The following is a 17,568-nucleotide window of genomic DNA, read 5'->3' as shown; positions in this document are numbered from 1 at the left end:
TCAGGAAGTACTTCTTTCTTGCAACACATTCAAATAGTTTGTTTTTATGCAGGTGGCTGTGGTCTTTGTTTTTTCCCCACCTCTCATATAAACCCATATAAATGAGGGCAGTACGGTCATGTGTTTCTTCCTGGCAATTATTCAAATATAAAGCCATAAAGCTTTTTTTTTATTAAGACCCTGAAAGGGCTTAATGGTATTTCCTGCTGATTATGTACCTTTATATCCATTACCTGATGTTGACAGGTCCAAGAACCATCTGCCTCTTTTGTGTGTTTCCTATGGTCAAAGGCAACATTAGATTTTCTAGAGACTGAGAACCAGATGTACATACAGGAGAAGACTCAATCTATTTGAATGTTAACTTTTATGAAGTCAACGTAAAACCCTGGTAGGTTCAGCACTTCACTTGTTAAACTAAATCATGAGTCAGAAAAATAAAAAAGAAAGGTCTCTTAACAGTTATAGTCAAGGACAGATCTGGCTGCATCAACTCTATCTCTCCACTAATGGCATCACCAAAGCCTATAAATATAGTCATGGGAAAAAGAAAGTACATCCTCCAGCCTCCAGTTCTATGTTTTTATTTATCAGTCAGTCAGTCAGTCAGTCATATTTATTTATAAAGCACATTTAAAAACAACAGCTGTTGGCCAAAGTGCTGTACAAAATTCAAGCATATACCAAAAATACAAAAGTAAACATAGAACACAGCAACAGATAGTACACTACAGTTATGCCACTGCGCTTACTTATGACCATATGCAACAGTAAATAAATAAGTTTTAAGAAGAGACTTAAAATCAGCACATGTTGGTGCAGTTCTTATATAGGGGGGCAAATTATTCCAGAGCTGTGGAGCGGCCACTGAAAAGGCACGATCTCCTTTTGATTTCAAGCGTGACCTTGGAACAGTCAACTGAAGACTATTAGTTGATCGAAGTTCCCTGGAGGCATTACAGTGGAACAGAAGGAGATCGGAGATATATGAAGGAGCCAGTCCATGCAAACCCTTATAAACAAACAACAATGTTTTAAAATGGATACGATATTTAACTGGGAGCCAGTGGAGAGAGATCAACACTGGTGAAATATGTTCCCTCTTCCTTGTTCCAGTTAACAATCTAGCAGCAGCGTTTTGAACAAGTTGAAGACGTGACAATAGAGACTGTGAAACACCCAAGTATAATACATTACAATAATCTAATCTGGATAAAATAAAAGCATGTATTACAGACTCCATGTCTCTTAATGTTAAGAATGACTTCATCTTTGCAATATTCTTTAGCTGATAAAAACAACTTCTAACCACAGCATTGATCTGTTTGTCAAAAGTCAAAGCAGAGTCAAAAGTAATGCCTAAATTTCTAACATGTGAATGAAGATTACTAGATAGAGGTCCCAGTTTACTGGCTACAACCTCTGTAAAAGCAGGGGAGCCAAAAATTAAGACCTCAGTCTTAGACTCATTTAACTGGAGGAAGTTGGCAGACATCCACTGTTTAACATCTCTCAGACAATCAGACAGACACTGTAAACTGGAGACATCCTTAGGATGCAAGGGAACATAACACTGAGTATCATCTGCGTAACAGTGGTATGAGACATTGTGCTTCTTGAATATAGCATACAAAGGAAGCATGTATAAAGAAAATAAAACAGGACCCAGAATTGAGCCCTGTGGAACCCCATACAAAACTGGTGCACAAGATGATGAATATTTGCCAGTCTCTACCGAGAAAGTTCGATCATTTAAATAAGATACAAACCAATTTAAAGCATGACCTTGTATCCCAATTTGCTCCAAGCGATTTAAAAGAATGCCATGATCAAGAGTGTCAAATGCCGCACTAAGATCCAGCAAAATTAAAACTGCACAGTTGCCGGAATCGACAATCAACAATAAGTCATTTAATACTTTTAGCAATGCAGATTCTGTACTGTGTTGAGGTCTGAAACCAGACTGATATTTATCGAAATTACCATTTTCCTGTAGAAAAGAAGAGAGCTGATTAAACACAACCTTCTCCAAGACTTTTGATAAAAACGGTAATTTAGAGATGGGGCGGTAATTATTTAAAACTGTTGGATCAAGATTTGGTTTTTTGAGTAGCGGCTGCACAGTGGCATGCTTAAAATAAGATGGGACTATTCCACTGATTAAACTGCTATTAATTATAGACAATAAACTAGGACTAATAATGTCGAATGTCTCTAATAAAAGACGAGGAGGAACAACATCCAATGAACAAAATGTGGGCTTCATTTTATGAATAATTTGCACCAGGTAACTGTGAGACACTGGAGTAAATTCATATAAATATGTAGGAGTTGATGTGGACTGAGGGAAGTCCAAAGAGGAAGGAACAATACATGATCTTATAACATCAATCTTGTCAGTAAAAAACTTAAGAAAGTTTTCACAGGCCATAGGAGACGGATCAGGATATAAATTAGACATAGGATTTAGCACACTATTAATAGCATTAAATAATATTTTTGGACTATGAGCGTTTTTAGCAATGAGATCAGAGAAATAATTCGCCTTTACAATCTTAACAGTTTTTTGATATTGAATCATACACTCTTTAACGCAATCATATGATATTTGTAATTTATCCCTCTTCCACTTCCTTTCCGCTTTTCTCCATTTCTGTCTAATCGCCCTAGTTTCATCATTAAACCAAGGATGTAAACAACTTCTAGGTTTTTTCAATTTAAAAGGGGCAACAGCATCAAGTATATTTAAACATAGCCCATTAAACTTATAGACTAACTCGTCAGGATTAGCTCCAAGACAGTTAGACTCTATTTCATGAGTTGTAGGGGAAATAATATACGCATCTAAAAATTTTCCAGATGTAGATGAGTTAAAAGAGCGAGAATACTGGCCTACCGAGGCACGGTGTGGTACCGAACTAGGAACGGCTATGTTAAAAATAATAAACTTATGATCAGACAGAAAAAATTCTTTGGTACCTACATCATTGACTAAAAGGCCATAAGATAGGATTAAATCAAGTGTGTGCCCTTGGTTATGAGTGGGACCAACAACCGATTGTATAAGATTGAAGGTGTCAATAATTTGTAGAAACTCTTTAACCATAGGCTTCGAAGGACAACAAACATGTATGTTAAAATCGCCCAGTATCAAAAGCCTATCTGCATTCGGCACAACAGAGGATAAAAAGTCTGAAAACTCACTTATAAAATCCTTATTGTACTTGGGAGGTCTATAAACAAGTATACACAACAGTGGATTACAGCCGTCCATCTTAAATAACTGAACTTCAAAACTAGAAAACAATTCTGAGGCAAGTAGACGGCATTTTAAATTATTTCTATAAATAGTAGCTAATCCCCCACCACGACCGACTGACCTTGTCGTGTTAAAAAAGTTATAATCTTTAGGACAAACTTCAGAGAGTGGACCAAGCTCACCAGCATTTAGCCATGTCTCAGTCATAAACAAGAGGTCCAACTCATGAGATAAAATTTGTTCATTAATTGCAAATGTCTTGTTTGAGATCGATCTTACATTTAGCAACGCCATCCTCACTTCAGTGAAGTCCGTTTCATGATGAGTGGATTGATGGTAATATGGAATAGGATTGTGATGATGCTCTGACGACGAGGAATAATCCAATGAACGAAGGTTCCGGGGATTTACTCCTCTTCTACAGACCCGTAGTCTAGGAGAAGTACTCCTTGACGAGAGCACCGATCCTAGTTGTTCCGGATAAACAGACACGGCACCACGCTTGAGAGACCATGAATACGAAAACCGGCCGTGGTCACAGCTGAAAGCCAGACTCCGAGAGTCCGCATGACTCGGGCCTCCAAGCGACGACACGCGGAGGTACCTCCTCACGCGTACCAACACACCACCGCGTGTTCCCCGTTTCCGATAACGTTTCTTCCTCTGATGATATTCGCAGTCCGGTAAGCGACATATTTCAGATGGCAACATAGACAGGAACGGGGGATCAGGAAACTTGTACCCTCCGTAATTTGAATCAGAAACAGTTTCTACGATCCTTCGTAGATTAAGAAGAAACGAACGATCATAAGCAAGCACTGTGGTAACTTTTTGTGCAGATGTGGACACAAACAGGACAAATATACTCAGTAAAGAGAACACAAACACCAGGCGACGGCTTGCCAAACTCCACACTGGCGCCATCTTGCCCATATCAGGGCCTATTTTCCAATGGTGTGGTCCTCACCAACTTCTATAAACAAACAAATAACCTCAGGTGATAACAAAGAACAGAGCAGATTTCTATGTGTAGTCTTTTTTTCCCAAAAAGTAAACCAACGTTCAAAAATCAGGTAGGAAAAATTAAGTACCCATCCTACTCCCAAGATCATTAAGAGAGTAATTAACAGCCAGGTGTTACTAATGAAATGCACAAGATTAGTTAATCAAGGAGTGTGACTACCTCTATAAAAGCAGAACCTTTGGCATTTTGGTGTTCTGAGGCACTCAGTGTGTCTACAACATGCCAAGAAGAAAGGACATCAGTCATGACCTCAGAGAAGCAATCTGGGAAGGGGTATAAGGCCATCTCCAAACACTTTGAAATTCACCATTCTACAGTGAGAAGAGTCATTTCAAATGAGAGCCTTCAAGACTGTTTTGAACTGTCTTCCCAGCAGTGGGCATCCCAGCAAATTTAGTCCAAGATCAGACTGTTTAATGCTCAGAGATATAAAGAAAAACCCAAGAGCTACACCTTGTAACCTACAGATCTCTGTAAGCACATTAAATGTTTATGTTCATGAGAGCACAAATCAGAAAAAGGCTGATCAAGTATGGCTCTCAGTTACTGCCTGAAGTCTGGAGCCCATGTTCTCAAAACTTAAATTTTGAGTTTCCTCCCTGAAGATGCTTTGCCAGGCCTTCACTGCAGCCACTTTCAGTTGCTTCTTGTTTGTGGATCTTTCTGCCTTCAGTCTTGTCTTCAGTAAGTGAAAAGCATGCTCTATTGGGTTGAGATCAGGCGACTCACTTGGCCATTGAAAAATATTCCATATCTTTGCCTTCAATAAGTCTTGAGTTGCTTTCGCAGTATGTTTAGGGTCATTATCCACCTGCACTGTGAAGCAGTGTCCTATCAGTTTTGTAGCATTTGGCTGAATGTGAGCAGAGAGTATAGCCCTATACACCTCAGAATTCATGTAACTACTTCTGTAAGCATTCACATCATCAATAAACACCAGTGAGCCTGTTCCATTGGCAGCCATACATGCCCATGCCATAACACATGATGTGGTATACTTTGAACCTTGAGCTGTTCCTTTCTTTCACCATACTTTTCTCTTCCCATCATTCTGGTACAAGTTAATCTTGGTTTCATCAGTCCAAAGAATCTTATTCCAGAACATGGGAGGCTTTTTTGATGTTTTCTGGCAAACTCTAATCTGGCTTTCCTGTTCTTGAATGTTACCAGTGGTTTGTACCTTGTTGTAAATTCTCTGTATTTACATTAATGAAGTCGTCTCTTGATTGTAGATTTTGACAATGATACACCTACCTTCTCCAGAGTATTCTTGACTGCTGTTGATGTTGTGAAGGGGTTTTTCTTCACCAAGGAAAGGATTCTGCGATCATCTACTTTAGTTGTCTTCCCTGGTCTTCGAGGCCTTTCAATGTTGTTGAGCTCACCAGTGCTTTCTTTCTTTTTAAGAATGTACACAACTGTTCATTTGTAGATTTATGTTGTTTTTTCAGCCTAATGATGGCCTCCTTCACTTGCATTGAGATCTCCTTGGACTTCATATTGGTAGCTCCAGTCGAACAGCTGTCAAATGCCAACTCAATACCTGATTTCAACCCCAGATCATTTATCTGCTTCATTTGTCTTGAAGTAACGAGGGAATGGACCGCACCTGGTCAGTTAACTTCTTTTCAATCAATTGTCCAAATACCTTTGAGCCCCTGAAAATGGAAGTACTTTGCTTAAAATGGCTGTAATTCCTGAATGGTAAATGCCATATTAAAATAAAGCTGAAAGTCTACACTTTGATCACATCTTGATTGTTTTATTTCAAATCCATTGTGGTGTATAAAGGCAAAATCACAAAAACTCTGTCATTGTCCAAATACTTCTGGACCTGACTGTATAAACAGCATAAAAAAATGGGAAAAAATGTCTACATATTGAAATCTTTTTTTTTAACCTGATTTTGTTGTCACCAGAGGTTATTTGTTTATAGAAGTTGGTGAGGACCACAAAATTATAATTTAGGCCTTGATAAAAACATTGAAGAATTGAAGAAGGGTATACTTTCTTTTTCCCATGACTGTACAATTCATTATTAACCACACACAACTGTAACCATGCACACATTACCCGCTTGTTCTCTGCAACTCCACCTCCCATTTACAGACAGCACTTGACTATGCCCTCGCTGCCACAGGTCTGTATCTAATTGCGTATTCTCTACTTACTACTAATTGTGCTATGCTTAATTAGCAGGGTTTAAAACCACTATGAAATTGTTGATAGTTTCAGAGCTGTCCAAACCTTGGCACCAAAGATGCAGGTTCTATTTCAACCTCTCCTAACCTGAGCAATGATAATCATCTGGATACTGTCTTGTCCATGTACTTGCTAAGGCTTTTCAGAATGTCACAAAGGGGACATATGATGTAGTGTTTAATTTAAGTACCATTGTTCCCTTTTCCCTGTTTGCTCATACTGGCTCTCGCCTCTCTCTCATCTCTTGTCTCTTCCTGAAACACTCTGAATTTTTCATATTGCCTGCCATCTACGATCTGTGGGCCTGTGAATACATGTAACTAGCATGGTAAAGTGTTTCTGCCTTTCTGGATTTGGGTTTTTCTGAGAGGGGGAATCCAGAGAGCTGTGCTCCCTCAATGCCTAAGCTCTGTCTTCCCACATCTGGCCATCTAGCTGACCAATGGGCCTGTAGCTAAGCACTGTTATTGCATTGAGATACTGCTCATAGCTACTACATCAACCAAGCAATTAAGTTAGATAGTTACCACTATACACATTTTGACACAGATGAGCCCGACTAATAAGCCATACTGCAGATTCATGCTCATGCAGCAAATATCAAGGAGTGGGAAAAGTACTGAGATATTATACTTAAGTGAAAGTATCAATAATTTTCCAAATCTTACTCATATAAAGGAGGAAGTATACAGCAAAAAAAAAAAATACTCAAGTGAAATCAAAAAGTAAACAGTAAATTACCTGATGAAATTAAGGTAATTCACACGTTTTCATGTAAAAGTATATACTTTTAAAACTGCTAGATTATATTCATTTTAAAGCAACTATGCAATTTTGCCTGAAAATACCATTGTTGACTGCCATTTACCATTGTATTTTCAGTTGGTACATTACATTAGCTACTTATTTACATTATTTAACATGATGGATTAGCTAATGTCAGGTAAAATGGTAACTCAGTCATTCAATTTGCTTATAGATTAGCACATAGATGCACCCTACCAAATTCCAGCTTGACTAGCCTTACAGTTCTTCAGAAACAGCCATTTCTACGTAAACTCCACCCCTATGTATGACCACACCCGAACTTTTGCCGATGTCCTCATAACCTGTCCACGCTGTGTTCAGGTTGCAGTCTCCTCTGGAGGTGTGGGTTCATAGTTCCACTGCTGAGTATACTACATCACTGGGGCCTGTGATTGAGTCTCATGGCTTCTCATATCACTGCTATGCTGATAACATGTTTATTTGTCCTTCCAGCCTGAAGATCCATTGATCTCAGCACACATCTCTGCCTGCCTGTCTGACATCTTGGACTCGATGAAGGAACGCCACCTTAAACTTTGCAAAAACAAAGCTTCTCATCATCCTTGTCTGGGAAAATAGATATGTTTTTAAATTTGATTAAAAATGTCTGTGGTAGGAGATGCCTTTATGAAATATGGTAAGCTGTTCCACAATCTCAGAGCTGCAACAGGAAAGGCACAGTCACCTTTGAACTTCTTCTGGTTAAAAGCAGCTGATTAGACAATCTCAATGCTCTGGAGGTATTTTGCAGCCAGAGGAGGTCAGAGATATTGCTCGATAGCAAGCCATGCTGAGATTTAAAAACAAATAACAAAACCTCATCATTAAATAACATCATCATTAAACAACAACTGAACAGAAAAAGCAATAGCAAAGATCTTGAACATCCCCGTCACTAAAATTGGTTCGATAATATGCAGGTGGAAAGTTCCTGGGCCACAACTAATTGTTCCTGAACAGGTGCACCATGCTAGATTTTACAACATGCTCTCATACTAGTGACAAGGAAAGTGAGAGAGAAGCCAGCAGTCACTCAAAAAGAATTGCAGAATGACCTGAAAGCAACAAGACCAACAGTTGCACAGAGAGAAATAAGAAATAAACTGCACCACAATCAGGAAGATCAAATGTATATCTCAGTAGAGCAAATTTGGTGAATTTCTCATCTACATACAAATCTCCAAAACAACATAGTCCTTTGTCAGCCCTAGTAGAGAACACCTTATCCACCATGGAAGGCAGAAATAGCTGATTATTGAAACACAGAGTATGAATTGAGGTTTTTGGAGACTTAAAGATAGCCTTTATTTTTACTTCTGATCACAGCACCATCAGGCTTTACCTTTGGTAACTGAAAGGTAAGAGCTTCCAAGCTGATCCAGTGTGGCAAATCCTTTCTATTCACACTATTTCATCTTTTCACACTATTTCACTAGGGCAACCCCATTTCCAAACAATGAGGGCTCTAGAATTTGCTGCCCAATAGTAATGTTTAAACACTGGCAGGCCCAAGTCTCTTTCTGCAGAGGGTTTCTGTACCACAATGATACATGTCTGTCCTTTCATTTAAGTGAGTAGTTACTGGAAATGACCATAGGAAATCACCCTAGAAATTTTGCCCTGTAAACAAATGGGTTGAAAAGTGGATGTAAATTTCTAGTCAAAAGCAAAACCTCACTTTTAGTCCAATTAATTGAATACCCAGATAATTTAGGGGATAAAACAATATAATTCAAAACACCATTCCGCCGCAATTTGGATGTAAATACCCTCAAATTAAATTGAATTCATATTCATTATTTAATTTCTTCTATACGGTGGTAGACAGAAAAAAAACTTTGATCAGACAAAGATCAACTTCTACCAGAATGATGGGAAGAGAAGAGTATGAAGAAGGGAAGGAACTCATGAGCCAAAGCATACCAACTCTCTTTATTGTGTGGGCATGTATAGCTGCCAATGGAATTGGTTCCCTCATATTTCTTGATGATGGCACTGCTGACAAAAGCAGCAAGATGAATTCTGAATTGCAAAATAACTTTTTCAATGTTCAAATATTTATGTACCTGACTGTATATTAGGGGGGTAACTGAATACAGATACATTATTCTAATTGAACAGATAATGCATACTAAACGAATAGAGAAACAGCTGCAAAAAATTAAAAGACTTGTACCTAGCCCAAAATGTTTTGGCACAAGTAAAGGTAGACATATTTTACTTTCTTTTTTTCAGTCTTTTCAGGGGGAAACAAGTTAATAGTAGTGAGTATTTCTTATTTGTAGTATCTTACAAAAAAACAGCAAAGTCATTACTAATGAGAAATGAACTATTTGGTTTTAGCCTGGCTGCCTGAGCTCCAAAATAAAAACACATTTCTACCATATTTCTGTACGAACAAAAGAAATATGCATCCATTTATGGAGTTGCTACTCCATAAAACATTGCAATATATAACTGCAAGTTAGAGTATATTATCAGAGTGTCCCGGGCCCTAAACAGAGGGAATGAATTGGCAAGGTATTGCCACACTGTCAGAGATACAAATCAGAGACAGATCCTGGCCAGGTACAGTTGATGGTGTAATATTGTTAATAATAAGTAAAATTGTTAATTCATGAGGGAGTGGCATTAGTATGACGAAAAGGCAATGGTAAATTTGTGGGTTTTTACAAAGGGTTTTTATAAAGCTAGGAAGAAGTAGTGTACAAGATGCTTCAAAAATGAATAATGCAAAACATCTAGATGAGGAATTTTGCTAATAAGTGTTGGCTTATTAGCATGCATTGTTTAGAGAAATGCAATCATTTTGTCTGAGTGTGCCTGATTACTGCAGTAGTAACTCAACTTTTTTCTCTCTTGAGCAAAAACCTCAGCACGAGTCAGAGTTCTGCACTACCTGTTGAGAGAGGGACAAAGATGAAAACATGCCATTTTTAAAGAGCTACATAAACACTGAGTAATAGTTTGCAGATGGTGGAAACATATCACAGCTATTAATATAGTATGAAACACAAAATATAAAACATAAATACAGAAGAAAAAATAAATACAGTGCAAGAGAAACATGGCACTCTCCAATAGGCAGACTAAACCACACAAATGGCAGTATCCCACTAATGATAGGCAAGGGCTGAAATTTGCAGACTGAGAGAACTAGTCATAAAGAGGAAAAAAGGAGAAAAAGAGGGGATGTCACTGTATTTTAGCAATACAAAGGCTTCCCTTGATGGCTGACATGCCAGTGCTGAGAGGTAAAAAGAACACCTGTCTACTGTTACCAGACTTTAGAGTTCTGCCATTACTCAACATACACATAAGGCCCTGTCATTGCCTCCATGAGGAAGGTTCCTCTCACTCTATTTAAAAATCATTCTCCAAATTTAAAGGTAAGAGATAAAATTGTTGCTAAAGGGCTTTATTCAGCATGATGTAGAGGTATCTTATCAAATCTAATATACCACGTTTTTCTATATTAGAAATCCTGGATACTTTTAAAAAAATATTTTTTTAAAGCAACTATTTAAAGAGAATTGTCTCCTTGCAGTTGATTAAGAGCAAGGTGGCACTCACTCAGCTAAGCATACTGCTTTATTGTTTGTGTTCCTAACATTGAACGTCATTTGTGTGAATCCTGTCAAATCATATATTAGGTCGAGAGCTGAGATGTCTTATGTTTAAATTAGAAGCAGGTAGTGATTACACAAGAACAAAACATGGATTTACTAGCATTTGTGGAAATAATACATTCCAAGACAACACTTACATAAGGCTCAACAGTGAGCTCAAGTGGCAAGGCACCCGAGTAGGAGATGAAACAAGTGAGGAGAAGTGAAGAGGTGACTGACACAGCTCACTAGCATTATATGGCATTGCCTGACAAAATACATTACTGGGGCACATGCTCCAAACCAATATGTTTTTGGAATGTAAAAGATTTTTTTTTCCTTGAGGCCAGGATCCTATGTTGGCCCCCTTAGCATAATTTGTAACAATAATTTGTATCACACAAGCCATGTACACAATTGATGGAAACGTATACTGTACCATTAAAAGTACATCTAGTACTAATTTAATTTTATGGATACAGGAGTAATGTTTTCAATGAGTCAACTGAACTAATAGCCAAATGTCAACCATTTATCAGTGACAGAACAGTGTGTACTGAATTTGACACTAATGCAGTTCCTGAAATTATCAACATTTTTAAGTACTTTAGACTGGTGACCTAAGAAATTTTTAACTTTGGCCTTCTTTAGATTTCACTCACAAAATACATCATTTGGAGTGTCACTTGTGGACATCTTCGGGCATTAAGGCTACGCATCTGTGTGCTGCAATACCAACATAAATAGACTGGGGAGTGTAGCACCATGTGACACTTTGCACACAGCTGAATAAACAATCTAGCATTGTGTTATTTCATGTGTTACTGTGTTACTAACACAGTTATTGTTCTTATTTTAAAATTTTTCTTACCATTGTCTTATTATTTTAAAAATCTCTCATGTAGCCTTCAAATCTACTGAAAGGCCTGATCCAGTCTTCTGGATCTTCTAGATTAATAAATACTTTTAAATGTAAGGTCAGAGTTTTCAATTTGAGACACAGCTCATGACAACAATCAAGATGAGAGGGGAAATTTTTAGAGACAGAGCTTGTCTTTGTGTTTTAACATTGCTGCACAAGAAATGAACAGAAATATTTTGGTTCTGACATGCCATCTAGTGGATTTTGCCTTTAATCATCCAGATGTGCATAATTTACGCAGGCAAGTATGTGAACAATGCTGCTCACATTGCCAGGCCTAATGTGGCTATAAAACAGGAGGTTGTTTATTACTCACAAATAAAATCAATACGTATTTTAAGTGAAATTATTTGTTATTTTGTTTACATGGTGCTCATGCCCCAATGGCAGAGACTCAAGGAGCATAACCCATTACACCAGTGAAGCAGCCTGGATTTTCTTAAAAATATTATATATTCACTGATACACTAGAATAGTAAATAAAGAGTAAAATTAAGCTATACTGCTAAACTTCAGAGCTTAGTCTAGCTGTAACCTTGGGTATACTTTATCTGACAAATTACAAGTAATAAATCAGACACTCATGCTAGAATAACCAGTTCATTTATATTCAGATATTAAAGGCCTGGATGGTCTCCTTTAAAATTTCCCTTTGGTGCAGGAATAGAGAGAGTGCAGTGTAATAATAACTTCCACATAGCTGTACACTCTCAGAGAGTCATACATCATACATTAACAAGTACTAATCATGACATTTCCTCTCTACAAGCTGTTTTATTCTCATTTCACATACTTCACTCCTTTTTACAAGGTATCTTTACACTTGTAGAATAGTATGTATGTTTATGATTGCAATTACAATATATAAGGAACTGGATCATTACTAGGTATGAACTGGAAAATAATTTTATTTTAGCTCTTTATAGTTCACTGGACTATATACTATTTAATCACATATTACAAAATTAAAACACTGACATACAGGTGAAATATTTAATGATTTTCTGATTTTAATAGACTGGCAGCTTAACAGACAAAAGTGATAATATGTACAATATAATATAGTTTTGGAATATTAGAGAAAAAGACAAAATGAGGTGCACATTGCACTTGCATGCACATACACACACATCAGTAGAGAGGGAGAGCAGCAGATGAAAAACAACAACATTTCTTGGGAGTTGGGAAAAGAAATAATAAAAGCCTGTAATGAAAGAAAAGGAGGTTTTTGTTTTTTTAAATATGTTTATAATATTTAAAACTATAGTTTTAATTTTAAAAGTTAGAATTATGTTTAAATGTTATCATTTTAAATGTACTGTAATGTATATGTTATAGCTCTAAACATAGGAAGACAAACATTTAAAACTATAACATATACACATACGTATAATATTTAAAACTATTTTCTTAGATGCCTGTAATAAAGGAATATGTTTTTGTTATTGTTGTTGTTGTACAGTTTCAAATATACATGTTCATTTGGGTATGAAGAGTTTCGTGCAATGAAAATGGTTGAAACTTTTAATGCATAAGTAATATCTATCACATCCATATGTGCTTTTTGAAAATTCCTTTCCAGATTTATAATCAATGTACCAACACTTGCTGAGAACAAATGTTTGCTACAGGAACAATCTGAAAATAGACAGTTCAAGCTATGTTAGTTCCTGCTGCTGCTCTGCATTCAATTTAAATGGCATGGCTCATTTTTTGAACTGAATAAATTGATGTCAATTTCCATTTAAAATTGGTAGCCCATGGTACAGCCAATTCGACCACAGACAGACAGAATAACTTGAAATAGAAGTGTCTGACATTTCAATTAATTGTTGCAAGCATGCCTGGCTTTCGTAGTCACCTCCATACCAGGTTCAATTAAGTCTTCCCCTTCTCAGTCAACCTTTAGGACAATAACAGAAGCTGTTAATTGCTCTTCAGCAATTTATGAATGGTAGGGACCCTATTATAATGTCAAAATGTCAAAGGAAGATCATGTACTTGGAAGATCATGTACAGTGTTTAAGAGAAAAATAGCCCTTATTAGTTACATTTCATATATTTTGTTATTCTGATAGTTTGGTTGACCCTAGGTTGTGCGGCTGGGAACCTGCATGTCTCTGCACCTGCTGAGCAGCACTGGAGCACCACAGGGAACCGTGCTCTCCCCTTCCTCTTCAGCCTGTACACCACAGACTTTCAGTAAAGCTCAGATCTCTGCCACCTTCAGAAATTTTTTGTTGACTCTGTGGTGGTCGGGTGCATCAGGAATGGTCAGGATGAGGAGTACAGGGACCTGGTCAACAACTTTGTGGAGTGGTGCGGGAACAACCATCTGCTCCAAGGAGCCAAGGAGATGGTGGTGGACTACAGGAGGAAGAGGACTACAACCAGCCCCATTAGCATCATGGGTCAGGATGTTGAGCTGGTTGACACCTACAGATACCTTGGTGTCCATCTCGACAACAAGCTGGAATGGAAGGTCAACTCAGAGGTTGGGCTCAGGTCCTTTACTGTTTGCAGTAAGATATGGTAGCCAGTGCAGTCTTCTTTGCAGCAATATGCTAGGGAGGTGGCATCAGAGCTGGAGATGCAAAAAAATAAAACTCAACAAACTGATCAAGAAGGCTGGCTTGGTCTTGGGCTGCTCTCTGGAGAGTTTTGGGTAGTGGTGGTGGAAAGGAGGACACTCAATAAACTCGCAGCCATTCTGGACAACAATCAGCATTTCCAGCAGAGCTCCTTTGGTAGAAGACTCATTCACATATATATATCAAAAACCAAATATATAAATCAAAAACCAAATTGATATCATTGATCAGAAAACAAGCAGGCATCATCAAAAAGGATAATCCACATCAACCATGATAAACAGGTGAGGGTCGAAACCAGAAACTCAGACTATAGCTAGGGAGCTACACAAACTGAAAAAGGGAATGTGGAAAAAGGCTTGATGACGTACGGTGACAAAGAAAGAAAATTTGCGCCAACTCGAATCATGAGTGTATAAATACATACTAAACTAGGACAACTAGTTAATGTCCACTAGCAAATGCTTCTCCTCACCCATGTAACCACTAGTAAGAATTAGCTAGTACTAGTAGCTAGCTATCTGTCTTCACTAAACATACCATTATCTAGTGAGCAACGCGCCCCATTCCCCTCACCCAAATATAAACCCAAAATCATTTCAAATTTTGTGTCCGCCACCAAGATATGTATTCATTCCATAAAATCTTGCTACAGAGGCTGCTGTCTTGTCATGTCTGTAATATGCCAGTAGGCATGTTTATGTGGTGAAGCAGGAAAAAAGGGGAAGCATGCTCCACCTCTGTACTCCCTCTTAGAACTAAAAAAAAGAAAAATGTGGAGAATTCACATATGAGTATACAACACTCACTAACACTGGCTAACATCAACAAAGCTTCAAGATTTCATGGGAGCTACAGTTGAGGTCAAAAGTTTACATACCCCTTTCAGAATCTGCAAAATGTTTATTATTTTACCAAAATAAGAGGGATCATACAAAATGCATGTTATTGTTTATTTAGTGCTAACCTGAATAAGATATTTCACATAAAAGATGTTTACATATAGTCCACAAGAGAAAATAATAGTTGAATTTATAAAAATGACCCCGTTCAAAAGTTTACATCCCCTTGATTCTTAATACTGTGTATTAAGAAACAAAATAATCTGCACACAACACAACATCAAAACAAAACACACGACAACAAATTACACAAAACTAAATCAATCTTCCAACTTAATTATAAGTCAAAGTAACAAAATTAAACAAAAATAAAATACAATGGTTTCACCCCACCAGAGTACATAAGTCGAATATATTAAAAGAACATAATTTGCTCAAGCTTTATCAAGCAGTATGAAAGGAATAAAGGAAACAAAACAAAAACAAATAAACAATCACCAAACCAAAATAAAAAGCAAAAAAAAACCCCAAGCAGGCAACCGCAAGAAAACGGGCAAAAGTAGAGCGGCCGAAAAAAGCCACATAAACAAGCGTGAAACATAGCCCAATCAAAACAAAACAAGGTTAAAGAGAAAAAAATACTAGAGGCAAAACAGCAACGCAGCCACATCAATAAAAGTAGATGCTCAATCCCAGCAAGGAGCCAGTGAAACCCTCAAATGAGCAGATAAGCCTCCTGAACATGAGACAAGAAGTTATTAAAAGTAAGGCAAATACAACAGAGCAATAAGCAAAAAATGCAAGTATACTCATCAGAGAATGGTCACTACCAACCATACCATTCATGGTTACTCACCTGCTTAATCACCAACGTAATCCAACCCAAACTGGAAACAGTAGGCAGTCAGCACACATCCGACAGAAAAGGATGCATTCAACTAGGTAAACTAATGTCAGCAACCACCCATGCACAAAGCACAGATTAACAAACAGCCGCACCTTTGGCAACAACGAATGATGTTGCCAAAGTCATTCGTTGGAGGCAGTACCAACAATGACATATCTAGGTAGCCAAAACCCACCTCTTATACCCACAAGAAGGGCACTGATGAGTTAAAAAAAAATATTCACGTGACACAACACAATAAATCAAGCTGATTTAGCCCATCCTGCTACAGTCTACCCCCCATTGTACATCGTTGCCCCCAATGTCACTGATGAAGCACCTGGCGTCATCTGTGCAGAGGTTGGGACGGTATGCTATTTGCAGGGGATCCAGTGAGGGGGGCAGCAAGGTCTTGATGTGCCTCATGACGAGCCGCTCGCACTTCATGATGATGGGTTTGAGTGCAACGGGATGGTAGTCATTGAGGCAGGACACTGGAGACTTCTTTGGCACGGGGACAATGGTGGTGGCCTTGAAGCACGTCGGAATGAAAGCACTGCTCAGGGAAGTGTTGAAGATGTCCATGAAAACATCTGCCAACTGGTCTGCACATCCTCTGAGCACTCTGCCAGGAATGTTGTCTGGTCCAGCAGCCTTCGGTGTGTTAACTCAGGGTGGAGTCTTCCTCACATCAGCCGTGGTTAGACACAGTACCTGGTCATTGGGAGGAGGGGTGGTCTTCCACGCAATTGTCATTCTGGACCTCGAACCAAGCATAGAAGTTGTTCAGCGCATCTTTAAGGCAGGCATCACTGTCACAGGCAGGTGATGTTGTCCTGTAGTTGGTGATGGCCTGGATGCTCTGCCACATACGCCGCGTGTCTCCGCTGTCCTTGAAGTGGCTGTGGATTTTCTGTGCATGTGTGCGCTTTGCCTCTCTGATTGCCCAGGACAGTTTATCCCTCACTGTTCTTAGGGCCACCTTGTCGCCTGCTCTGAAGGCAGAGTCTCGGGTCCTCAGCAGCGCACGCACCTCTGCAGTCATCCACGGCTTCTGGTTGGAGCATGTGGTGATGATCTTGGAGACAGTGACATCATCAATGCATTTGCTGATATAGCTGGTCACTGATGTCATGTATTCCTCCAAGTTGGTGAAGTCACTACCAGTTACTGCTTCCCTGAACATGTGCCAGTCAGTGTGCTCAAAACAGTCCTGAAGAGCAGAGATGGCTCCTGCTGGCCAGGTTTTCACCTGCTTCAGGACCGGTTTGTAGCATCTGACAAGCAGTCTGTATGCTGGGATTAGCATAACAGAGATGTGGTCTGAGTAGCCGAGGTGGGGGCGGGGCTCCAACCAGCAACAATAAACAGTCCGTCAGGGTGTAAGTTCTGCAGTTCGCTGATAGCTTCTGCAGTTCACAGAGTAT

Source organism: Pangasianodon hypophthalmus, chromosome 8, assembly GCF_027358585.1.
Source record: "Pangasianodon hypophthalmus isolate fPanHyp1 chromosome 8, fPanHyp1.pri, whole genome shotgun sequence".
NCBI classification, from domain to species: Eukaryota; Metazoa; Chordata; class Actinopteri; order Siluriformes; family Pangasiidae; genus Pangasianodon; species Pangasianodon hypophthalmus.
This window is presented reverse-complemented; position numbering follows the sequence as displayed.